The 25,344-nt window shown below is 43.2% G+C and overlaps 1 protein-coding gene across 4 annotated transcripts in view; it reads left to right on the forward strand.

Moving 5' to 3' along the window:
- The window catches only part of PPM1L (protein phosphatase, Mg2+/Mn2+ dependent 1L), a 188,274-nt gene that overhangs the window by 65,797 nt on the left and 97,133 nt on the right, over positions 1 to 25,344 (forward strand). The window contains exon 1 of one of the 4 annotated variants that reach the window (XM_083364317.1): positions 17,660 to 17,704. The exons of the other annotated variants lie outside the window; for them this stretch is intronic. The gene's annotated coding sequence lies outside the window, so the exon portion shown is untranslated. Of the gene's footprint in view, positions 1 to 17,659; positions 17,705 to 25,344 lie in introns of those variants that run through there. 4 annotated transcript variants of the gene reach the window in all.

Here is a 25,344-nt window from a genome sequence, read left to right on the forward strand (position 1 = left end):
GCATCTTCTTTTTCTGCCTGCCCAGAGGCTACTTTCACATGACAAAAAGGAAGGGCAAATGCACAAAGGAATTTAAAAGGGCTGCAGCGTACCAAAATTTCCCTTTGCGCTGTCCTCCAAGGTTGTAAAGGGCTGGCTTTATGCTATGAAAAATATTTTAAAAAGCAGAAAACTATTGTGGGTTTTTTTTGCAATGGAAGTAGTTTGCTCTTGCCCATTGTTTCCCTCTTTACATTACCTAGTGGTTTCTCATCTCATTAGACTTGATCCCTCTCATTTTCCAAGCCCAGACAAGTCCTGGTAGATGCTGACATCTGTTGAAATAACAAACAGAGTTCATAATTGTTTGGTGTCTTATTTTTTTCCAGGTGCTTTTTTTTTGCCTTTTCCTAATTTTATAATTCAAAAGGTAGATGTAAGGAAAACATCACTTTCTTTTTATGCTGCAAATCTTCGATGTCTTATATCAAAATAATAAAACTAGACAAATCAGAGCTCTTAAGATTCCACTTAACCATTACATAGAAAGAAGATACAGAAAGCTTTTAACTCTTTCTCGCCGTCTAGTGATTTCTTCATTTTTGAAGTCTAAAACTAGAAGTCCTAAAAAAGCACATTCTGAATATTTTTTAACAAAATCACCTGTTTTCATGAAAGGAAATGCTACTTGATTTAATGGAATCTTCATCCAGAAAATTCTGCATAAACCTGAAACCACAATCAATAAAGAGGTTTCTCCAGGCAGAATGTTGTCATACTAGAATCTTATTCCAACTTGTATTCATTTGCTTTAAATTAGTTTCCTAATTATCATTGTTCTGACCTGAAAGCTGCAATAAGCAGTTCTGTTTTTCTTTTTAAAAGTTTTGCTTTTCCTGCAGTTCAGTTCTCTATCCTACTTGAGACTCTAAGTGAGAGCGTTAAGCAATAAATATTGCAATCCTAAAGTTAATTAAGAGACATTTTTATTTTTCTGAAATTAATGAAACTGGTCCAGAAGAAGTTTAAAGATATCAGATGCAACATAGAAAAATCAATTTTTTGGAAGTGTAGAAATTCATTACCACCAAAATGTGTCCAGATTCTACTATTATATATTAATCATAGATGATTTCTTATAGAACAACAGGGAGAAAGAATCAGGCAGAAAAATCTTAAATAAAATTATTTCAGATGAACTAATATTGTTGCAGAGGTGACATCCATAGGTAAATGTTACATATATGCCTTAAAGGTAAAGGTAAAGGTAAACGACGTGCTAGTCGTTTCTTACTCTAGGGGCCAGTGCTCATCTCCGTTTCAAAGCCGAAGAGCCAGCGCTTGTCCGAGGACGTCTCCGTGGTCATGTGGCCGGCATGACTAGACGCCAAAGGCGCACGGAACGCTGTTACCTTCCCACCATAGTGGTCCCTATTTTTGTACTTGCACTTTTATGTGCTTTCAAACTGCTAGGTTGGCAGAAGCTGGGACGAGTAACAGGTGCTCACTCTGCTACGTGGCACTCGGGATTTGACCCGCCAAACTGCCGACCTTCTGATCGACAAGCTCAGCGTCCTAACCCACTGAGCCACCGTGTCCCTACATATATGCCTTAGTGTATACCAAAATGTCTAAATTCAGCAATAATATGCTTAAGAAAACATAGGAGTGAGTTGGGGTTAAGATTCCTAGTATATTATCGCCAATGCAAAGTACAGGATCAAAACTGTTTTTGAAGCTATTCTTCATTCATTCTCCCAGTGTTTCCACCAGAATCTGAATGGATATGAGTATATCTGACAAGTGATCTCCAAAGCCATGACAATTGCAGGTCTATCACGGGGACTTTCCAGTCTTCAAATCTAAGTCTTTGCAGAATGCAGGGATCTAAATTAAAACATCCAGATAATTTTTCTAGCCTCCATTTGAAATGAAAAGGAAGCAATAAAGGAGAATATTTGTAGCTCAGGGTTGAAATGAGGGGTCCTTCGTGGTCTCTGAGTTTGATTGTTTTAACATCCTAGTTTGGATAATGAAACATCTGCAAAAGAACAACCGAGCTAAGAAAGCACCAAGGACTACTGAAAGGGAAGTGCCTATCTCTCTGAGTAATTGGTTCCGTTGTTGAACTCTTATTCTTGCGATATTTTTTCTTCTGCTCTTCTTCCTGTAATTCCAATTATGCCCTGAAGTCTGGAATGAGAGAAGACAGGTGTTGACATCGTTTCAGATTGTTGAAGTGTATATCTCAGCTCAGTCTTTTTTTTCTGAAGACTACAGCTCCTTTGATCTCTCTTCAAAGGTCTTAGTTTCTAGTACTGTGATAATCTTGGTTGTTTTTTTCTGAATTGCCCTTAAAGTGGACTAGCTTGTAACATTTAATTTTCTAGCACTTGTTTCTATATAGTCTGTTGGAAGCAATGATGACCCTTCCATGTTCTGCTTTGCAACGTCCAAATTGTGCTTTCTCTCTTAATCTCTATATAACTCCCAGAATTCTCTTTTATTTCCAGATCTGTTGTACTTTTCTGGTTGTCTTCTGCTAAATGTTCACACAATTTTACACTTTGCTCTGATGTCAGAATCAGATTAAGTGGAACTAACAAAAGGTGACCTTGCAATTGTAAAGTAATTGCAATTTATGGGCATGAAGAAATTTTAAAGTAGAAGCAAAATGATTCTGATCTTTTTTTGAAAAAAAACCAGAAATGTAATGTTTGAAAGTTAAATATTTTGTTTGTTGTTCACCCATAAGCTTAGATTCGATTTAAACTCTCCTTTTGACAAAAACTTCCAAATAATCAGTAAGTCTGGGGGTTTGGGTGGAGAGTGTGCCAAATTCCGTGCAAACCCTGAAAGGAAAGGGTCAAGTTTTTTTAAAACTTATATCATCTTTTAGAACAGAGCTTTTAAGGGTACCGTATATACTTGAGTATAAGCCGACTCGAGTATAAGCCGAGACCCCCAATTTCACCCCCAAAAACTGGAAAAAGTTATTGACTCGAGTATAAGCCGATCCGCCGTTCTGCAAGCCTCTGCCGCCAGCAGAGGCTCGATCCGCCATTTTGCAAGCCTGAATACACAGGAATACCCTGTGTGGCCGCGGCTCGTCGGCAGGTCTCCGTTCCTCCTGCCGACCTTTGGGGAGGTTTGGGCGCCTCCCCAAACCTCCCCAAACCTCGGCAGGTCTCCGTTCCTCCGCGCAGACCTGCCGACCTTTGGGGAGGTTTGGGCGCCTCCCCAAACGTCCCCAAACCTCGGCAGGTCTCCGTTCCTCCGCGCAGACCTGCCGACCTTTGGGGAGGTTTGGGCGCCTCCCCAAACGTCCCCAAACCTCGGCAGGTCTCCGTTCCTGTTTGGGGAGCTTTGGGCGCCTCCCCAAACCTCCCCAAACCTCGGCAGGTCTCCGTTCCTCCGCGCAGACCTGCCGACCTTTGGGGAGGTTTGGGCGCCTCCCCAAACCTCCCCAAACCTCGGCAGGTCTCCGTTCCTGTTTGGGGAGGTTTGGGCGCCTCCCCAAACCTCCCCAAACCTCGGCAGGTCTCCGTTCCTCCGCGCAGACCTGCCGACCTTTGGGGAGGTTTGGGCGCCTCCCCAAACGTCCCCAAACCTCGGCAGGTCTCCGTTCCTGTTTGGGGAGGTTTGGGCGCCTCCCCAAACGTCCCCAAACCTCGGCAGGTCTCCGTTCCTCCGCGCAGACCTGCCGACCTTTGGGGAGGTTTGGGCGCCTCCCCAAACGTCCCCAAACCTCGGCAGGTCTCCGTTCCTGTTTGGGGAGGTTTGGGCGCCTCCCCAAACGTCCCCAAACCTCGGCAGGTCTCCGTTCCTGTTTGGGGAGGTTTGGGCGCCTCCCCAAACCTCCCCAAACCTCGGCAGGTCTCCGTTCCTCCGCGCAGACCTGCCGACCTTTGGGGAGGTTTGGGCGCCTCCCCAAACGTCCCCAAACCTCGGCAGGTCTCCGTTCCTGTTTGGGGAGGTTTGGGCGCCTCCCCAAACCTCCCCAAACCTCGGCAGGTCTCCGTTCCTCCGCGCAGACCTGCCGACCTTTGGGGAGGTTTGGGCGCCTCCCCAAACGTCCCCAAACCTCGGCAGGTCTCCGTTCCTGTTTGGGGAGCTTTGGGCGCCTCCCCAAACCTCCCCAAACCTCGGCAGGTCTCCGTTCCTCCGCGCAGACCTGCCGACCTTTGGGGAGGTTTGGGCGCCTCCCCAAACCTCCCCAAACCTCGGCAGGTCTCCGTTCCTGTTTGGGGAGGTTTGGGCGCCTCCCCAAACCTCCCCAAACCTCGGCAGGTCTCCGTTCCTCCGCGCAGACCTGCCGACCTTTGGGGAGGTTTGGGCGCCTCCCCAAACCTCCCCAAACCTCGGCAGGTCTCCGTTCCTGTTTGGGGAGGTTTGGGCGCCTCCCCAAACGTCCCCAAACCTCGGCAGGTCTCCGTTCCTCCGCGCAGACCTGCCGACCTTTGGGGAGGTTTGGGCGCCTCCCCAAACGTCCCCAAACCTCGGCAGGTCTCCGTTCCTGTTTGGGGAGGTTTGGGCGCCTCCCCAAACGTCCCCAAACCTCGGCAGGTCTCCGTTCCTGTTTGGGGAGGTTTGGGCGCCTCCCCAAACCTCCCCAAACCTCGGCAGGTCTCCGTTCCTCCGCGCAGACCTGCCGACCTTTGGGGAGGTTTGGGCGCCTCCCCAAACGTCCCCAAACCTCGGCAGGTCTCCGTTCCTGTTTGGGGAGGTTTGGGCGCCTCCCCAAACCTCCCCAAACCTCGGCAGGTCTCCGTTCCTCCGCGCAGACCTGCCGACGTTTGGGGAGGTTTGGGCGCCTCCCCAAACGTCCCCAAACCTCGGCAGGTCTCCGTTCCTCCGCGCAGACCTGCCGACCTTTGGGGAGGTTTGGGCGCCTCCCCAAACGTCCCCAAACCTCGGCAGGTCTCCGTTCCTGTTTGGGGAGGTTTGGGCGCCTCCCCAAACCTCCCCAAACCTCGGCACGTCTCGGTTCCTCCGCGCAGACCTGCCGACGTTTGGGGAGGTTTGGGCGCCTCCCCAAACGTCCCCAAACCTCGGCAGGTCTCCGTTCCTCCGCGCAGACCTGCCGACCTTTGGGGAGGTTTGGGCGCCTCCCCAAACCTCCCCAAACCTCGGCAGGTCTCCGTTCCTGTTTGGGGAGGTTTGGGCGCCTCCCCAAACCTCCCCAAACCTCGGCAGGTCTCCGTTCCTCCGCGCAGACCTGCCGACCTTTGGGGAGGTTTGGGCGCCTCCCCAAACGTCCCCAAACCTCGGCAGGTCTCCGTTCCTCCGCGCAGACCTGCCGACCTTTGGGGAGGTTTGGGCGCCTCCCCAAACCTCCCCAAACCTCGGCAGGTCTCCGTTCCTCCGCGCAGACCTGCCGACCTTTGGGGAGGTTTGGGCGCCTCCCCAAACGTCCCCAAACCTCGGCAGGTCTCCGTTCCTGTTTGGGGAGGTTTGGGCGCCTCCCCAAACCTCCCCAAACCTCGGCACGTCTCGGTTCCTCCGCGCAGACCTGCCGACGTTTGGGGAGGTTTGGGCGCCTCCCCAAACGTCCCCAAACCTCGGCAGGTCTCCGTTCCTCCGCGCAGACCTGCCGACCTTTGGGGAGGTTTGGGCGCCTCCCCAAACGTCCCCAAACCTCGGCAGGTCTCCGTTCCTGTTTGGGGAGGTTTGGGCGCCTCCCCAAACCTCCCCAAACCTCGGCAGGTTTCCGTTCCTGTTTGGGGAGGTTTGGGCGCCTCCCCAAACCTCCCCAAACCTCGGCAGGTCTCCGTTCCTCCGCGCAGACCTGCCGACGTTTGGGGAGGTTTGGGCGCCTCCCCAAACGTCCCCAAACCTCGGCAGGTCTCCGTTCTTCCTGCCGACCTTTGGGGAGGTTTGGGCGCCTCCCCAAACCTCCCCAAACCTCGGCAGGTCTGCGCGGAGGAACGGAGACCTGCCGAGGTTTGGGGAGGTTTGGGGAGGCGCCCAAACCTCCCCAAACAGGAACGGAGACCTGCCGAGGTTTGGGGACGTTTGGGGAGGCGCCCAAACCTCCCCAAACAGGAACGGAGACCTGCCGAGTTTTGGGGACGTTTGGGGAGGCGCCCAAACCTCCCCAAAGGTCGGCAGGTCTGCGCGGAGGAACGGAGACCTGCAGAGGTTTGGGGACGTTTGGGGAGGCGCCCAAACCTCCCCAAACAGGAACGGAGACCTGCCGAGGTTTGGGGACGTTTGGGGAGGCGCCCAAACCTCCCCAAAGGTCGGCAGGTCTGCGCGGAGGAACGGAGACCTGCCGAGGTTTGGGGAGGTTTGGGGAGGCGCCCAAAGCTCCCCAAACAGGAACGGAGACCTGCCGAGGTTTGGGGACGTTTGGGGAGGCGCCCAAACCTCCCCAAAGGTCGGCAGGTCTGCGCGGAGGAACGGAGACCTGCCGAGGTTTGGGGAGGTTTGGGGAGGCGCCCAAAGCTCCCCAAACAGGAACGGAGACCTGCCGAGGTTTGGGGACGTTTGGGGAGGCGCCCAAACCTCCCCAAAGGTCGGCAGGTCTGCGCGGAGGAACGGAGACCTGCCGAGGTTTGGGGACGTTTGGGGAGGCGCCCAAACCTCCCCAAACGTCGGCAGGTCTGCGCGGAGGAACGGAGACCTGCCGAGGTTTGGGGAGGTTTGGGGAGGCGCCCAAACCTCCCCAAACAGGAACGGAGACCTGCCGAGGTTTGGGGAGGTTTGGGGAGGCGCCCAAACCTCCCCAAAGGTCGGCAGGTCTGCGCGGAGGAACGGAGACCTGCCGAGGTTTGGGGACGTTTGGGGAGGCGCCCAAACCTCCCCAAACGTCGGCAGGTCTGCGCGGAGGAACGGAGACCTGCCGAGGTTTGGGGAGGTTTGGGGAGGCGCCCAAACCTCCCCAAACAGGAACGGAGACCTGCCGAGGTTTGGGGAGGCGCCCAAACCTCCCCAAAGGTCGGCAGGTCTGCGCGGAGGAACGGAGACCTGCCGAGGTTTGGGGAGGTTTGGGGAGGCGCCCAAAGCTCCCCAAACAGGAACGGAGACCTGCCGAGGTTTGGGGAGGTTTGGGGAGGTGCCCAAACCTCCCCAAACAGGAACGGAGACCTGGGGAGGTTTGGGGAGGCGCCCAAACCTTCCCAAATGTCGGCAGGTCTGCGCGGAGGAACGGAGACCTGCCGAGGTTTGGGGAGGCGCCCAAACCTCCCCAAAGGTCGGCAGGAGGAACGGAGACCTGCCGAGGTTTGGGGAGGTTTGGGGAGGCGCCCAAACCTCCCCAAAGGTCGGCAGGAGGAACGGAGACCTGCCGAGGTTTGGGGAGGTTTGGGGAGGCGCCCAAACCTCCCCAAAGGTCGGCAGGAGGAACGGAGACCTGCCGAGGTTTGGGGAGGTTTGGGGAGGCGCCCAAACCTCCCCAAACGTCGGCAGGTCTGCGCGGAGGAACGGAGACCTGCCGAGGTTTGGGGAGGTTTGGGGAGGCGCCCAAAGCTCCCCAAACAGGAACGGAGACCTGCCGAGGTTTGGGGACGTTTGGGGAGGCGCCCAAACCTCCCCAAAGGTCGGCAGGTCTGCGCGGAGGAACGGAGACCTGCCGAGGTTTGGGGAGGTTTGGGGAGGCGCCCAAACCTCCCCAAACAGGAACGGAGACCTGCCGAGGTTTGGGGAGGTTTGGGGAGGCGCCCAAACCTCCCCAAAGGTCGGCAGGTCTGCGCGGAGGAACGGAGACCTGCCGAGGTTTGGGGACGTTTGGGGAGGCGCCCAAACCTCCCCAAACGTCGGCAGGTCTGCGCGGAGGAACGGAGACCTGCCGAGGTTTGGGGAGGTTTGGGGAGGCGCCCAAACCTCCCCAAACAGGAACGGAGACCTGCCGAGGTTTGGGGAGGCGCCCAAACCTCCCCAAAGGTCGGCAGGTCTGCGCGGAGGAACGGAGACCTGCCGAGGTTTGGGGAGGTTTGGGGAGGCGCCCAAAGCTCCCCAAACAGGAACGGAGACCTGCCGAGGTTTGGGGAGGTTTGGGGAGGTGCCCAAACCTCCCCAAACAGGAACGGAGACCTGGGGAGGTTTGGGGAGGCGCCCAAACCTTCCCAAACGTCGGCAGGTCTGCGCGGAGGAACGGAGACCTGCCGAGGTTTGGGGAGGCGCCCAAACCTCCCCAAAGGTCGGCAGGAGGAACGGAGACCTGCCGAGGTTTGGGGAGGTTTGGGGAGGCGCCCAAACCTCCCCAAAGGTCGGCAGGAGGAACGGAGACCTGCCGAGGTTTGGGGAGGTTTGGGGAGGCGCCCAAACCTCCCCAAAGGTCGGCAGGAGGAACGGAGACCTGCCGAGGTTTGGGGAGGTTTGGGGAGGCGCCCAAACCTCCCCAAACGTCGGCAGGTCTGCGCGGAGGAACGGAGACCTGCCGAGGTTTGGGGAGGCGCCCAAACCTCCCCAAACGTCGGCAAGTCTCCGTTCCTCCGCGCCCTGCCTGCCTGCTTCTTTCCGCTGCGGAAAGAAGCAGGCAGGCAAGGCGCGGAGTTTGGGGAGGTGCGCGCGCACCTCCCCAAACCTCCCCAAACTTCGGCAGGTCTCGGACGGCGGTGGCTTGGGAGAGGTGCGGGCGATCCCGGAAGCACCAAAGCCTCGGCCGCGCACAAGTCCTCGGTAAGTTTTTTTTGTTGACTGGAGTATAAGCCGAAGTGGAATTTTTCAGCCCAAAAAGTGGGCTGAAAAATTCGGCTTATACTCAAGTATATACGGTACATTATCTGATTTTCCCCCCCTCTGAAAATATCCCAGGCAGGGGAATAGCTTAAGTTTTCCCCAGGATACATATGAGGAATTTTAAATAGTGAGTGCTTATGGTAAACAAATAAGAACAGGAAAGAGTGCAGTGAACTTCACATTTATTACTATAACACTGTGTAAATGTCATTGAAGTGTATTTTGTCATAAAAAGGATGGACAGGAAATTAACGGATTTTAGATTTAGATTGCTTGGAAGTCAGTATTTATTTACTTATCACTGTTATGCTGGATCATTCCGTTGGAGAAAAATTGACTATGTCAAGTTTTTTTTCCTAAATCATGTATGGTTTTAAAATGTACACATTAAGATATTTGCTGCTATTTTTAAATTTGTGTTAGAGAAGAAGAAAAAAATGACACATTGGAGGATAGACAAATTATTCTACAAATGTTTGCACACAAATCTGTTTTGTTTCGGTTTATGCTTTAAGAAAAGTTGCCATGGAATTTCACATTTAAATGCATCGGTGCCCATCATTAGGCAGGGTTGATGCAATTACAGATACAGCAAGAAGTAAGCTCAGTAGAAACTTCTGAACATGTCAGATGAACGTGCAACAACCTGTCAAGATACCTTTGGGGAAAATTATGTTAAACTCAACATAGTTTGTGTGATCAGAGCAGATTAAAGAATAATGGAAGACATCACATAAATAATATAAGTTTTGATATTTACAGTTCTGGTCTAGACTAATTTGTTGGAATATTATGCATATTATAATTAGCTAACCATGCCCTTTTTGCAAGTCCGATATTTTATTTATTTATTGGTTTATTTATTTATTTAATATTTATGTCACCCCTTTCCCCTGGGCGGCAGTTATTATACTTTCTGTTCCATTATAAGTCTTGGTTTCAAAAAAACAAATTTCAAAATATACATTATGTGATTTGAAACTATAAGTTAGAATTTGCTCAGACGTACTTGATTTTGAGCCTATTTCTTCTCAAAAGATATTATTTCATTAAAATGAATGAATGAATTAATTATTGGAGGAAACTTGGCCATTATTGACAGTGCTGTGCTCGATGAATCAGATATCAAATGTAGGAAATGACCAGACTGAGCCCGAGGGAGGGGGTCAAATACATCATCAGTCATGAGTGTCTTTGCACCCACAAGAGATCTAAGTCCAGTTCACCTTGAATGTCTTCCTTATCTCCCACTATATTCCCTTGACTGTTAGTAGCTCAGATTCTTGTAGAGCAGCAGCCCACAACCTTTTGGGTACTAGGGACTGGTTCTGTGAAGAGAAGTTTTTCCGTAGACTGGAGGGGTCTGGTTTCATGTGCTGCCTGCATCCTATGGATGGGGCTTCACTTGTTTGCGCAGCCTAGTTTCTGGCATGACACAGACTGGTACCAGTCCACAGATCGGGGGTTGGGGACTCCTGTTTTAGAGAGTTTATGCTTGCAATAAATCTTATTCTCATTTTTTACTGTCTGATTCTCCTGGCACTGGATACCAAATTTATTTAATGCAGATTTCTTAATTTAGGATTATTTGGTTCATCAAATAAACAGTGTTCATTTTATTTTATTTCAGGTTTCCCATGATGGTCATATACTTTCCAGAATATTTTTGTTGTTCAGAGATCTATAAAATGAAACCAACCTGAAATACTCTGTTAGACTCTTAAAAATCAGAAATATTCACTTCAGTGCATATCAGTGCAAAGGCAACACTAGTTTTTGAGTGGCATGTCAAAAGCTATATTCTAAAAGCTCATCTCTAAATGAAGGAGCTTGAACGATACCACTAAAAAAATGAATGAATTTAACATGTAAGACTGAAAGGAACATGAAATGAAAGTAAATTCAAGTCCAGCTCCATGGAGGCGGGTGGTGCGGTTTCTTCTCAAGTGCCATTGCTTCATGTGGTTAGAGCAAGCTGCATGAAAGATTTTAAAATTTAAATCTTCTGTATGATTCCAAGTGGTTGCAGGCAATTAAAAAGCAGTTGTATTTAAGCACCCTGAATCATTAATATCCCCCAAACCTTCTTCATGCTATCAGATAATTATAATCAGTATCAGAACAATCTCTTGAGAAGCCTTTGGCATGTTTTTCCTTTATTATACATTACATTTCTCTGCAGAAATGTATGTGTGTGTGCGGTGTGTGTGTGCTGTAGTCTATTTAAGGGAAATGTTATGTGGTTTTTACAATTAATAACACAGTCTTGTGATGTTATTGGATTAACTTTTGAAAAATAATGTGAAACATATTGGGTGTGCTTTGGATATAACTTCTGTTTTTCATTTTCTGTAATTATTTTTCTAAATCCTTTTTAGTGAAAGAAAATAATATTTGATATCTGTGTACAAGGCAGCCTATTTTGATAGAAAATTACAATGCTAAATCTGAGTGTTTATCTCTCATTTATGTTTATTGATATAGCTGCCATTTTCTTCTTGAAGGTGCCTCTTTACTTGCTACTTTTGCTTTGACAGTACCCAAATATGCCCAAAGTTTTATTCCAAAGTCCCTAAGAGATAGTCAAATCTAATTTTCTAGATGAGTTGATTATCGCAAAAGTGATATGAAAGAATTTGCAGAGAAATTTGAAATAAGTGTCATAAGTATTAAGTTCTCTTAGTCACTAAGAGAACTTAATACTTATGACACTTATTTCAAATTTCTCTGCAAATTCTTTCATATCACTTTTGCGATAATCAACTCATCTAGAAAATTCACTAAGACTTAGTGACTGATTTTGAATTCTGTACAATTTTCCTTAATGGCTTAAGTTAGATTAGTGGACCCTGATGTACAGAATCTAGAATATCACCATATTTTTTATTTCCTACAACGTGCCCACCATACTCAGGTTGATTATAAAACATGTACACTCCAATGCAAAACTTACAGATGATTAAGACATAGCAACCTGGTTTCCATAGCCCAGAAAGCTAAAACCAAAATAAACTTCATTCTGGTGTGAAGTAGCATAATGTGTAAATCCAAGGAGTATCTAGGTAGGTATAGAGGAGAATGGAGATGTTTAAAGCAATCTTCCTCCAGGTGAGTTTCATGCTCTCCATGCTCTAGAATGGACAGTACAGCCAAGATATCCCAATCACAAAAGTTGGGTAAAAGTGCTGGAAAGGAACATATGATAGAAGACACACATAAAGGCAAAACAACATGAAATAATTTTGAGTGTCTGTGTTATTGTAAATGGTTAACAGGATTCATAATCATGCTTAGGATTCCCCGTGGACGCAGGAATGCTGTAAGTGTGAGGACCAGTTATAACTACCACTCATTCAGCACTGTTGTAACTTCGAACAGTCACTGAATGAGGGATCATTAACCGAAGACTATCTGTATTACATAAAGGAAGCTTTAAAAAAAAATCTGATTGCTATGCCCAAGTAGCTTCTGCCAATCTGGGGGAGCTTTTTAATTTCTTACTGCTGTTTAACAATCTACACATATAATGGATAAAATATAATAATTAAGCATCTTCGTTCAAAATCCATATAAAAAACTGTTTCTCTACAAAGCTAAAAGATTTTGGGGCTTCAATCTATGATAAGGAGTTCCTCCCCTTCCCAAAAAAGCAAATTCCAAAACATTTTCAAAAACTAAAATTTGAATCAGACTTTATTTATGTACATAGAACTTGGTGAGGACATATTTGTTTATGTTTAGTAGTCATACCATGTTTTCTGTTTGTTTCCTCTATTTAATCATCTAATGTAGATACCACTTTGTCTGCAAATCCTCAACAAAGCATGTGTTCTTCAGTAGGTATAGTATGTTTGTGTCTGTATTGCAGTGTTGTTGCTTTTCTTATATGGATTTTGAACGAAGACTCTTAATTATTATTTTTTATCTGATTTATGTGTACATTGTTAAACAGCAGTAGGAAATTTATGTCTTACAAAACGGCCTGTCTCCTGACATGCAGTCCAAAATAACAAAGCTTTTGAAAAGACAGAAACCAGGACAAAAGAGGTCTAAGCTAAAATATATAGAAACCTGACAAATGGAGCATTCCCAAAAATACAAATCAAGCCATATTAAAACATTCTTTCCATTCTTCTCAGAAGTCTTGCTGGTCTCTATAATAGACAAAGGATCCCAAAGTACACATCACACAGCTGGAGTTTAGCCACATTTCATATGTGGATCCTCATTTCCAGGCATGAAACACTATTTTTGCACCATTTCAGTTTAAACAAATATTCCCTTTTCATTGCAGAGGTTGTATCCTAGTGCCTATGGCGTGTTTCTCTGAGTGACAGTAGGCAAATTTGTGAAGTCACATTGGGAAAGGGAGAAGGCAAATATTATTTCCAGAAAATGTTTATGGAAAAGAAAATGATAACTATTAACGGAACAGTCAGTTCCTGCCAATCAAGTTAATAAAATATTATAATTGCAGAATGATTGTAGGGCTTTCCTTGTGTATACACCTAAAATTGACAGATCCTCATCCTTCCAGGAAAGAGCCATAGTCTTATGGGGTTTCCAATTCCTGCTTCTGGCCTCTAACGGAACTGAGCAGAAAGGAATAAACTCTTAACTTGATGATCCACATGCAGTGTGTTTCTTGGTCACATGTAAATGAGAAGTGTACTTTGTTATGGAAAGTTTCTTTCAGTAACTCTCCCATGGTAACATAGGTCATCTCTTTCCTGGACTAGCAAGAATATATCCCAGGAGGCTAAGAGCAACTTCTCATATTAAATTATAAAGACACAGGCAGACATTTATGGACAGAATCAAAATCTACGCCATATATATATAAAGAAAATGCCAGGTTATATGACATTTTCCCCAACTATCTACCTTCCAACTGTGGACTTCAGTTCCTGAAATTTTTTAGCCAGAAATTCTCAGAGAACTGAAAAAGCTTCTTGGATGAGAAGTGAAAGATTTTCAAGGGGAAAAAATCAAGAAAGTACAGTTGCCTTTTGGAAAAAGCACCTTTGGGACAACCATGACCTGGGTGATTCAGAATCTCCATAGACATGACCCTTGGATGAAGGAATTTAGGAGTTGGAAGTCCCATGCATTTAGAAAATAATGGATTGGGGAAACCTGGTTACACAGCTTTTTATAGCCATAATCCTGTAGAATTCCCAATTCCTGTAGTATCTAATCGCATTGAGTAGAAGTCAGTAAACTCATAACATGATGGTCCACATGCTAAGTGGATCAGACTCACATGTAAGTCAGGGACCACCTTTTTCCAAGAATCTCTAACCGTCCAATTCAATCTAGCAGACAGGATATGCTGCAGATTCCATCAGCCAAAGAATGTCAGCTGGCGAACTAGAAGACAGGCCTTTTCTGCAGTAGCTCCTGCTTTGTGGAATATCTTCCCCTTGGAGATGAGAATGGCTCCAACCCTCTTTACCTTTCATAAAATTCTAGAAACCTGGTTGTGATCCTGAGCCTGGGGTGCTGAATATCCTAAAGGCCCCATTTCCTGGCTTTATTGTTAAACTGGCATAAAATCTCAACTGCTGTGTATATTTATTACGGATGTTTTTGTTATTTTAATTGTAGTATATTTTTCTTCAGTTCTAAGATGCACAAAGTCATTGTTTGAGATGGGCAGCTAAAGAAATTGAATGAATAAATAAATAAAATTGTATTTTGTTATGGAAAGTTCTTTTCAATAATTCTCCCGAGGTAGCTTAAGTCATATTTTTCCTGGATTAGCAAGAAGATATCCCAGGAGGCTAAGAGCAACTTCTCATATTAATTCATAAAGGCGAGGCACACATTTATGCTCAACATACAGTAAATTCATGCTTAGAATCAAACCCTATGTTATATATAAACAAAATGCCAGGTTACATTAGATTTTTCCAACCTGCCACCTTCCAGCTGTGGACTTCAGTTCTTGGAATTCTTAGCCAGCATGGTCCTTGGATGTAGGAATTTAGGAGTTGAAGTCCAACACGTTTAGCAAATAATAGATTGGAAAAAACTGGTTACACAAATAGCTTGAATAAAAAGCTAACCAATGTTCAGGATTTCTACTCTTTAGTTTGGGTAGGAAATTGTATTGCTCTCATTTTTTTTAAAGGTAATTGAAAAAAATCTTGTGCATCTCTTGTGTGCTGCAGGATTCATGACTGTTAATAGAAGAAGAAAATCCATTTATGCAAGCTAATACATTTGTTAATTAATAGAAACAAATCTTTTCAGATAAAGAGACCCTTTTTTGTCTGTTTCCTCTAAACTGGTTTGTGGCTATTAATGCTAGAAGCTAATGCTGTGCTTCTTCTTCCCTGATACTACCATTTTGTACTCTTGATTTTTCCAAAGGTTTTGGACTTACATTTCCAAAACAAGTAGACTAATGGAGGCATATAGCAACCTATAGCTTCCTATCTATCCAAGGTATTACAATCCAAGGAAGGCTTTGCCTTCTGATTCTGCTTGCTGTATAAATGGACTGTTGAAATCAGTACTTCAGATTAGTATGTCACTAGCAGGAAACAACAACAAACTTGGATTTCCAGCCCCGTGGAAAAAATGGCCAACACGTCTTTTATCTTCATCAAATGCTATGTAAAGACCCTTTCCAAAGAGTGTGTATAGATTGCAGAAATAGATCTGAGCATCTGGGAGCAGCAGCTTTGGAGAGCAGCCCATAAGACTGACTCAGGATCTCTCATGGCTGAGTGCTCATCCCCGAATGGCTTTTCAAGACCTGGGGAAAGATGATCTGTTCCAAGCGCTTTAAAGAGGAAATCTATTCAGTATTGTTGGAAGCACAGAATGATAGAAAAGAATTATAGTTGCTTTGGAGTAAAGCTGCATTTGTAATTGCAAAGATCGGAACAGCCTCGAGAAAATGCCTACTGTAACGAGAAAATAGGTAGGCTTAAGTGTTGCCTGTAAATAAAGTTAAGCTAAACAAAAATTAGCACATACTGACCTATGAAAGACAATGCTTAAAAACGTAGGAATGACCTTCAGGGCTCTCTTTTGGAAGCTGGCATTGTGCTGAGATGAAGTGGAGGAGGGAAGATCTTCCACCAACTTCAAGTTCCGTGGTAGGTGAACTGAGATCAACTTTTCTCGCCGTTTTAATCACAGAAGTGAGTTAATGAGAGAAGCAGAGTCTGTTCTGGAAGGGTTTTTTTTAAAAGATTGTTTGGCGTAAACCTTTGGGGATTTATTTTATTTTCCAGTTGTCTTTTCTGTAAAATCGCTCAGCAATCAGCTTCAAAAACAAGTCCTGGCCTTGAAGATATCTTGAAAATTACTGTTTCCTCCTCTTCCCGAAAAAGCTTTCAGTGCTTGATTGTGGTGTTACAGTGGAGAAATGATGATTATAGCAGCATAACCAAGATCTGAATTGTCATCGCCTGAACAATAGCATTCTTGTATATTTCTTTTTATGATGGCATGTCAACATAACATAGCCTTCTCTATCAAGTTCAAGATACAATCAAGCCATTTGTTAAATTTAGAGTCAAATAGACTGTGCTACTGTAGTGATGTAGTTCATGATAAGAGGGCGATTTAAAATAAGGACGTTCTTTCATGCCCATTCTTAAAAGAATGAAAGAGAGTAGCTTATGTTCTTTTAAGTCAAACAGGTCCTTGATACATACTGTTATGGACATGTATCCCAAAGAAAATCAGTATTTCCTCAGAATTCTGTCCTCTTGGGAAATTATCACTGGGTTTGATGGAGTTTTTAATAGTTACATTTTATTTATATACTGATTAAATAAGGGCCCACAGCTCTATCCTTTCAACAGATTTGGGAACGTTCAAGAGATTTCTTGCAGAGAATCAAAGTATTTAGTCCAGATGTTACTTTCCGTAGATGTATCTTATTTGCTTTTTTCTTCTTCGGTCACCTCTTGGGCAATGTCATTTGCTGAGTCTTAAAAGATTTTGCTTTAGTGTTTACCCATGCCACCTTATTTTAGCGAAATGTTACAGGCCTGAATTTAGAGAGAAATCTCAGGAGATCATCTTGACCATTTCCAAAATAATTTACAAAATGATAAAACAAATGTTAATTGGAAACTGACTGAGTGAACTGAAATATTATTTAGATTAGCCGTTGAGCCATTCTCTGTTCCCCATTGTGGGTTGTTTGGGTTTTTTTAATTTTATTTTTATGTTGAGATAAGAAGAAAAAATTGGAATGTCTGGGATATAATGCTGTTCTTTTGGGTCTAATACCATTTTGACCTGGCCACTTTTTTCCTTGGAGTAAATGAATACCAATGATATTTAATGCAGTGTATTCTCATATTGCCGCAATGGCTCAGTGGGTTAGGATGCTGAGCTTGTCGATCAAAAGGTCAGCAGTTTGGCGGGTCAAATCCCGAGTGCTGCGTAACAGAGTGAGTGCCTGTTACTCGTCCCAGCTTCTGCCAACCTAGCAGTTTGAAAGCACATAAAAGTGCAAGTAGAAAAATAGGGACCACTATGGTGGGAAGGTAACAGCGTTCCGTGCGCCTTTGGTGTCTAGTCATGACCACAGAGACGTCCTCGGACAAGCGCTGGCTCTTCGGCTTTGAAATGGAGATGAGCACCGGCCCCTAGAGTCTGAAACGACTAGCACGCATGTGCGGGGGAAACTTTACCTTTACCTTTATTCTCATATTGGAATGGAGATTGTTGTGGTTTAGTTAGGACATGGACTCAAGGCTTGAATTACTTCAGTGGGATAAGGAAAGAAGTACAGAGCACTGTAATCCAGTATCTCTTTTGCAGGCAGAGTAAAATTCATTATACTGAAAGTGTAATTAAATGCTCGTAACCTGATTTTCTACAATTGTTGCAATTTTTGATAAAGTGGAGAAGAATGTTACATAATGCATTTAAAATACCTAAACTTAGTCTTATAAGAATCTAATTTTTTGTTCTTTATCCGGCTACTTCTTCTTATTCCTCTCCCTTTCCTTCATTTTTTTCCTAGAAGCCTATGAGATACATCAAGTTCAGGAAGAGTGACTAAACCAAGGTCAGCCAGTAGATTTAATGTATTGCTAGGGAATTGAAAGCAACTCTTTCCTTTCTTTTTATAACATACCAACTGCAGTGGCTGCTACTTATATGTTTGGAGTTCCTAGAGGGATTTTATTGACACTAAATTTGTATTTCTTTGTTCATTGTTTATGCATGCATTGCCAAAACATATAATTGTGCTAATAATTATAATTTGACATACAGAAAGAGAATCATTATAATCTGTATCCCTGGTCATGATCAATGGTATTATTGCAGAGCGGTTTGCATTCAGTTTCTTGAGCTGAGCTACTTACTGATTTGTGAACCATAGGGGAATTGCTTAACATGCCCTTTAGCTGAGATTACAAGTGGCATTTTCATAGCAAGTCTCAACAGGAAGATACCACAACTTACTTTTCGAAAAATAGTTCCCAAGCATAAGGTTCCAAGTTCAATTTGTAGTGCCTCACATTTAAAGAATCAGATTGAGGCAAGTTATCTAACTCTACCATGCCTTCTAGTTCTCATCCATATTTTTGCAGACTGATGCAAAATGGGTGATATTGAAAAGACAGAACTTCTTGTGTTTTGCTCAAATGTCTATGAAGCTTTTCAATGATTCAGATCGTGGTTGTCCAGAAGGAGTTCTTTTTTTTCAAAGGCAACTGTTCTTTCTTGATTTTTTTTCTTTGAAAATATTTTGCATTTATCCAAGAAGCTTCTTCAGTTCTGTTTTGCTCCTGTCTTCTCTCAGAATGGAAATGAGGGCTTGGCTCATCATGATTGTGCCAAGGGGAAAAGGAAAGAAGTGCAGTGTAGAATAGGCAAGTATTAGATAAGAGTGAACTTAGTTAATTCAAGCGATTACACTTTTCCAGTGCCAAATGGATTATAGTTTAAGGTACTGAACAAACTGATGGCAGTGATTATTCAAGTACTATCAGTAATATTTAGAGCTTCCAAGAACCAATGAGATCTCAGAAGACTAGAGGAGACCAGCTGTCCATAACTTCAAGAAAAGGAAGGAGAAGGAATTTACAGATCCATCATTTTGACATCTGTCATCTTGACAAGGCACAGTCTTCAAACAGATTATTAAACAATTAACCGGAGAGACAAGTTTGTCACAAATCAATCTTGTCAGATTAACATTACTAGAATTACTAACTTAATGTCAGAAGAATGCCTTCAATATCGTGCATCAAAACCTCTGTAAAGCCTTTAACAACTTCTACTCAATAAAATGGTAAATTATGGGCTATACATAACTACTGTTAAATAGATTTACAACTGGCTGAATGACCACATTAGAGAGCATTTGAAGGAAGTATTATGTGGAATGCTACCAGGCTCTGACCTATTGAATAACTCTATGCTATTCAACAGTTTCATCAATTACTTGGATGAGGAAGTTGTGGAGATGCTGATCAAGAATGCAAATGATGCAAAACTAAGAGGGGTGGCTAATATTTTGAGAGAAGAGAAGGAGGAGACAATTTAAAAAGATAAAAACAGCCTTGACTAGTGAGTTGCAATAACTACAAATGAATATTAAAAGGGAAAAATGTGTAATTTTCAAAGTTAGTACGAAAAGGCACAAATGCTAAATGGCTTGGTAGTAAGCCATGTGAAAACTATCCATATGTCCTTGTTGACCAGAGGTAAATCATGAGCTAGCATTTTGATGCAGCTGTTCAGAGAGCAAATGCCATCTTGGAGTGCATTAACAGGATAATAGAATCCAAAACAAAGGAAGTAATTGTTACATGATTCGTGTTTTAGTGAGACACCTAGTGGAATACTGGGCCCATCAGAGATAAAAAGGGCTGTTGACAAATTGTGGCTACCAAGATACGGTGGAAAGCTGGGCCCATCAGAGTTAAAAAAAGGGCTGTTGACATTGTGGCTACCAAGATATGGTGGAAAACTGGGCCCATCAGAGTTAAAAAGGGGCTTTGACAGATTGTGGCTACCAAGATACGGTAGTGATGGGTCTCAAAATCCTATTCCATGAGAAAATGATAATAATTTATTAAACTTGGCTACATAACTCCCAATGACTAGGTAGCTCACAACATTTAAATAAAGAAATTACAATAAAAACAATCAAAAGATAAAAAATGTTACAGACCAGGTGAAATGAAACAAGGAGTCAGTCTTCCTCACCAAAGGCCTGTATAAAGAGCCATATTTTCACAGCTTGTTTAAACAACAGCAAGCTGGGGCCATCTGGATCTCAGGTTGTGTTCCCAATAGATGATTCTTTTTAATCAAAAGAGCCCTGAAAGATCAAATTGACCTGGTAGATATTTTGGAGACAGGTGGTCCCTCAGGTAACTGGGCCTTAGGCAATGTAGGGCTTTATAGGCAATGATCACACTTGGAAGCTAACTGGCAACCAATGCAGCTCCTGAAGCAGAAGTGTTACATGAGAATACCAAGGAATCACTGCTTGAGCCATTGCATTCTGGATCAAGTGAAGCCTCTAGGTGGTCTTCAAGGGCAGTCCCACGAAGAACACTTGTATAGAATTACAGTAAGCATCTGAGTAAGCCTAGCCTCTCGAAGAGATGGCTTATGGGAGATATTAGTCTTCAAACATTTGAGAGGTTGTCATATAGAAGAGAGTGTAAATTTGTTCTCCAAAGGTTAAAACTACAATGAATTAAGTTCAGGCTCAGTATTAGGAAATGATGATTTACACAGAGTTGTTCAAACAGACACTGGAGAGTTATTTAACAAAGAAGCTCTGATGATCTCTGCTCTGAGCAAGAGATTGAACTAAATGATCTCTAAGAACCCTCCACACTTTGTGATTTGATTACATAGTAAGTTGATAATAAAAACAGAAGGCAATTGCTGAATAGAAAATATTGAGTTAGATAAGGGGAACACACTGGAGTTCTTTAAGTGTTTTGGAGATCAATTCCACTATTCCCAGCCATGGAAATACCAAGGGACTATAAAAATTGTAAATAAACACATGTGGACTTCACCAGGTTGCCTGTTCCTGGGATAAACTATGTATACAGTACCCAGCAACTTGCTATATTCCACTTCGAGATCTATCCGGGAATGTCACTTTGAATAAAATGCAATTGTTCATGACTGATATTTTCATGATGATATATATCTACTCTGTGTGTGTGTGTGTGTGTGTGTGTGTGTGTGTGTGTGTATGTGTGTGTGTGTATATATACAGGTTGTCTTCAATTTACAACCACAATTGAGCACAAATTTTATATTGTTAAGTGAGAAATTTGCTAAGTCAGTTTTGCCCCATTTTACAACTTTTCTCGCCACATTTGTTAAGTGAATCACAGCAGTTCTTAAATTAGTTGTTGAGTGAATCTGATTTCCCCATTGGTTTTGCTTATCAGAAGGTCGCAAAAGGAGATCACATGACACCGGGACACTACAACCATCATAAATATGAGTTAGTTGTCAAACATCCAAATGTAATTCACGTGACTCTGGGGATGCTGCAACGGTCATAAGTGTGAAAAATGACCATAAGTCACTTTTTTCTGTGCCATTGTAACCTCAAACAGTCACTAAATGAACTACACACACACACTCACACACACACAAACACTGTGTTGTCTTTCCTGCTAATGGAAAGATAATGAGGTAATTAATCATTGTATATCCTGAATGTTTATTTCAGATTTCTTTATCCCCAGTGGCTAGTAATGCTTGTAGCAGTTTTAGATAGGTTGAACTTCACACACTGGGGCATTTCTACTAATCACTTGGGCATTTCTATCAACCACTTAGGAAGTCTGTCAAAATGGCACTTCATCTCAAATTGTTTGGTTAATGTTTCAAACAGACATTGATAATAGTAAAGACACCATGGTTTTAATTGCAACATCAGGAATGAACATTAGTTTTAAATGCACCTATCCCTATTTTCACAATTTTGGTAACTAACCATCCAAATTAAATTCTACTTTGCTCTTAAGTATGATTCTTTCTGTAATTTCAGTTCCCTGGTTTTCTTTATATTAGCCTGGTTTGTTCATGTGTGTGTAAGTTGAAGTCTCTGTTTTAAAATTGTTCCATGATTTGGGTCCTGTGTTCTCCCTCAGAAGTAGGAATATTTGCATGGTATGATCAAAAAAGCAAGAGGTGGTTGCAATGGTGTGGTCTAAGTTCCACCTATTTTTTTATATGCAGGTAGTCCTCGACCAATGACCACAATTATGCCCAAAAGTTTTGTTGCTAAGCAAGCAGTTGTTAACTGAGTTTTGCCCATTTTACGACTTTTATTTTCACAGTTGTTAAGTGAATCATTGCAGTTGTTAAAGTGAATCATGTGGTCATTAAGCAAATCTGGCTTCTCCCATTGATTTTGCTTGTCAGAAACCAATGGAGAAGGTTACAAATGGTGATCACATGACCCCAGGAGAGCGCAACAATCATAAAAACATGCCAATTGCCAAGCACCCGAATTTTGATATGAGACCATCGGGATGGTACAATGGTCATAAGTGTGAAAATCAGTCATAAGTCACTTTTTTCAGTGCCTTTGTGACTTTGGTCACTAAATGAATACAGTGCCCAGAACACTACACTTTTGTAGGATGAGATTTGTTTCTGATTTTCAGAATTTGTATTCCTGAAGTTTATTTGAGAATAAACTTCGTTCTCTGTGTTGGCGAGCCTTTTCTGCAAATACACATTTGATGCTGCCTACCTCAAACCATGTGATGATTCTGGGGGGGGGGTGTACAAAAAGAAGAAAAATACAATGAATGCAAACAATTATTTTGTTAAAACATATTGAAGCAATAAAATGGCGTTCAGAAACCTTCATCACCTGAGGACTCACACTAACTTAGAGAAAGAGCTAGGCCTTAACTGCTTTCCTGAAGGCCTATAGATTTAGGCCAATTGTACGTTGGGTGCTGATCATACCACCCATACCGGAACTAAGAATGCATTGGTTTACTAGTATAGACCACAGTCACTAAATCCTGAAGCCCGACACTGCCCAATTCATTTGTTATCATTTTTTTTAAAAAAGCACTGAATAAAAACTGCAGCATTATTAGTAGCTTTTGGATGGCAAGATCCAAAAGTAAGAAAATACATGACAAAAGTAAAGAGCCACTTTGGTGTAGTGATTCAGGCATATGGTTAGAAACCAGGAGACTGAATTCTAGTCCCACCTGGCACAAAGCCAGTCACTTTCTCTCAGCCCTAAGAAGGAGGCAATGGCAAACCAGTTCTCAATCTTGCCAAGGAACCATAGGGAGTAGTCCAGACAGACACCAGAAGTTTTTTTTTAAAAAAAGGTACAGCAATGATGAAGAAAGATCAGTGTTCTTTCATTTTAATTTAATTAAATTTATTCATTCTAGTTTAATTGTTTACCTCACATTTATTTAATAATACCCCCCTTTAACATGTTTAGAAAGAAAAATTGCTGTCAAATTCTGAAGGGGGTTAAGGGATACACCCAAAGCATATAGGGGCTCACAGAGGACCCATGTTGGCTGAGTTGTACTCAGATTGTCCATCGGTAATTTAAGATTAAATTTAAAAACTGGCTTGTGTAATTACTCAAAATTTCCCCACCTTGCTGGGGTCTTTAACCTCTCCACCGCTTACATGTCAGCAAGTCATTTCAACTCTTAGTAATTACCTAGATAAATTTTCTCCAGGATTAACTTTTCTACATCTGGTAAGAGTAGATACGAATTCCTTTCTTGTGCTCTAATTATCTCTATACACATTTCCCTATGGTGACCTAAGAAAAAGTTTTCAGAGAATGAAATCAGAGAAATATCTAGAGGGATACTTAACCAATAAAAGATTGGTTCAAATCCTATCAACTAAATAAAAGAGTATTCTGACCACCATAAAATGTTGCTTTTCTGGATACTTAAAGGGTTGTTCCCTAAAATCAGTTAGCCATAAAAACAATGATTTAGAGGAAATTTCTCTGCCAAATTGTTAGCTTGGAGTGTTCTGAGTCTGTCAGCCAAGAATGGAGGCTGACAGGAACCAGTTGTGCCTTTTTGCTGTAGCCCCTGCCCTCTAAGAACATTCTCTGATGGCCTTTCATAAGGCTGTGAAGTCTTGCTTAGTGGCCCAGACCTAGGGCCCCAAGTATGAAGGGCCCCATTTCTTGGCTATATAACATCCATGGTAATAAATTTACTTGGCCACCATGTATATTTATGAGCCATGGTAGTGCAGTTGTTAGACTGCAGTACTGCAGGCTACCTCTGCTCGCTGCCGACTGCCTGCAGTTTGGCAGTTCGATTCTCAAAGTTGACTCAGTCTTCCATCCGAGGTCGGTAAGATGAGGATCCAGATTGTTGGGGCAATAGGCTGACTCTGTAAACCATTTAGAGAGGGCTGAAAAGCAGTGTGAAGTGGTATATAAGTCTTAAGTCTATTGCTATTGTTATTTATTTTGTTTTGGTTTTTTAGTGTTTTTATGATCTACAGTATGCTACCCAGGGCCTCTTGTTGAGATAGGTGGCTATGGAAATATGATAAATAAAATAATAGATTTGGCACAAAAGAAAGTTCTATAACCAGGAATTGAAAAATTCTTGAAAACCTCAACTGCAGGTCTTCAGCAAAAACAGTGTGCATCAGGAATGACATAGTCCAAGGAAACCACCAGCCTGGTTAATAAATGATACTCAGAAAAATAATAGAGACAAGATTCTTTCAGAACATGGAGGTCTTGTCCAAATGAGGTCAATGCAAAAAAAAAAAACAACTAACCTTCCAGAAAGGGTTACAGTAAGGGATGCTAAAAAAAACTTTGATGAGAATATAATCAATAATAATAAAATCAACAATACATTGAATTTAGAAATAGAAATAGGAGGATGGCTAGGGAAGCTACTGGATCATTCCAATGACAAGATGATTAATGGAAGTACCTTGTGGAAGGTCAGACAATTACAGAAAAGCTGAATGTAATTTTTTGTGTCTGGGTAGAGGCCTGTTCCTGTACTGATTTTTTCTCCCCCAGAAAATATGTCACAGGAATAATGTGCTTCGACCAAATAATGATGGCAGAGAGAAGTTTTAGGTCTTAGTGACAATTTAAGAATGAACTCTTGGCCATTCAAATGTAGATTTGCTTTTAAGGTTCCAGCAAAAAACGGTAACGTTGTATGGCAGCTGGTGTAGCTCATTAAAATGTTGCCAGCATAATGCTAGGGTTTTTGTGTGTGTGTTTTTTAAAGTATTGGATTAGTTAAGCTTTTATTTCTGTCTCAGGTAAATTAATGGAAGGCACAATTAATGATAAAATCATCAATGCTATAGAAGACTAGGTATTTCTTTCTTGCAAAATTAAAGAGAGAGGCTCATTGCCTCAAGTTATAGGTTTTGATCACTTGAAGGAAATATCTTCAACAGCTTCAAACCTCACCCCAGGAGTCTCATGCCCCAGCTTCAGCAGGAAAGCCATTGGAATGAAGTACCAAAAATTCTGCTGCTGCACTTAGAGAAAGAGGTTTTGCTTTGTTCTGTTGTCCCAGTCGTGGAAAAGAATATATGTTTCTCCAGTGTGTGTAGGGTTGGGGGGCTCAGGCAGGGAACAAGTCAACAGCAAGCAAGTAGCTTGAACAAATGCAAACTTTGGAACAGTGGGGAAAAAATAACCATTTCTTTCCATTT

The sequence above is a fragment of the Vipera ursinii genome (assembly GCF_947247035.1).
Source record: "Vipera ursinii genome assembly, chromosome: 5".
Taxonomy (NCBI): Eukaryota; Metazoa; Chordata; class Lepidosauria; order Squamata; family Viperidae; genus Vipera; species Vipera ursinii.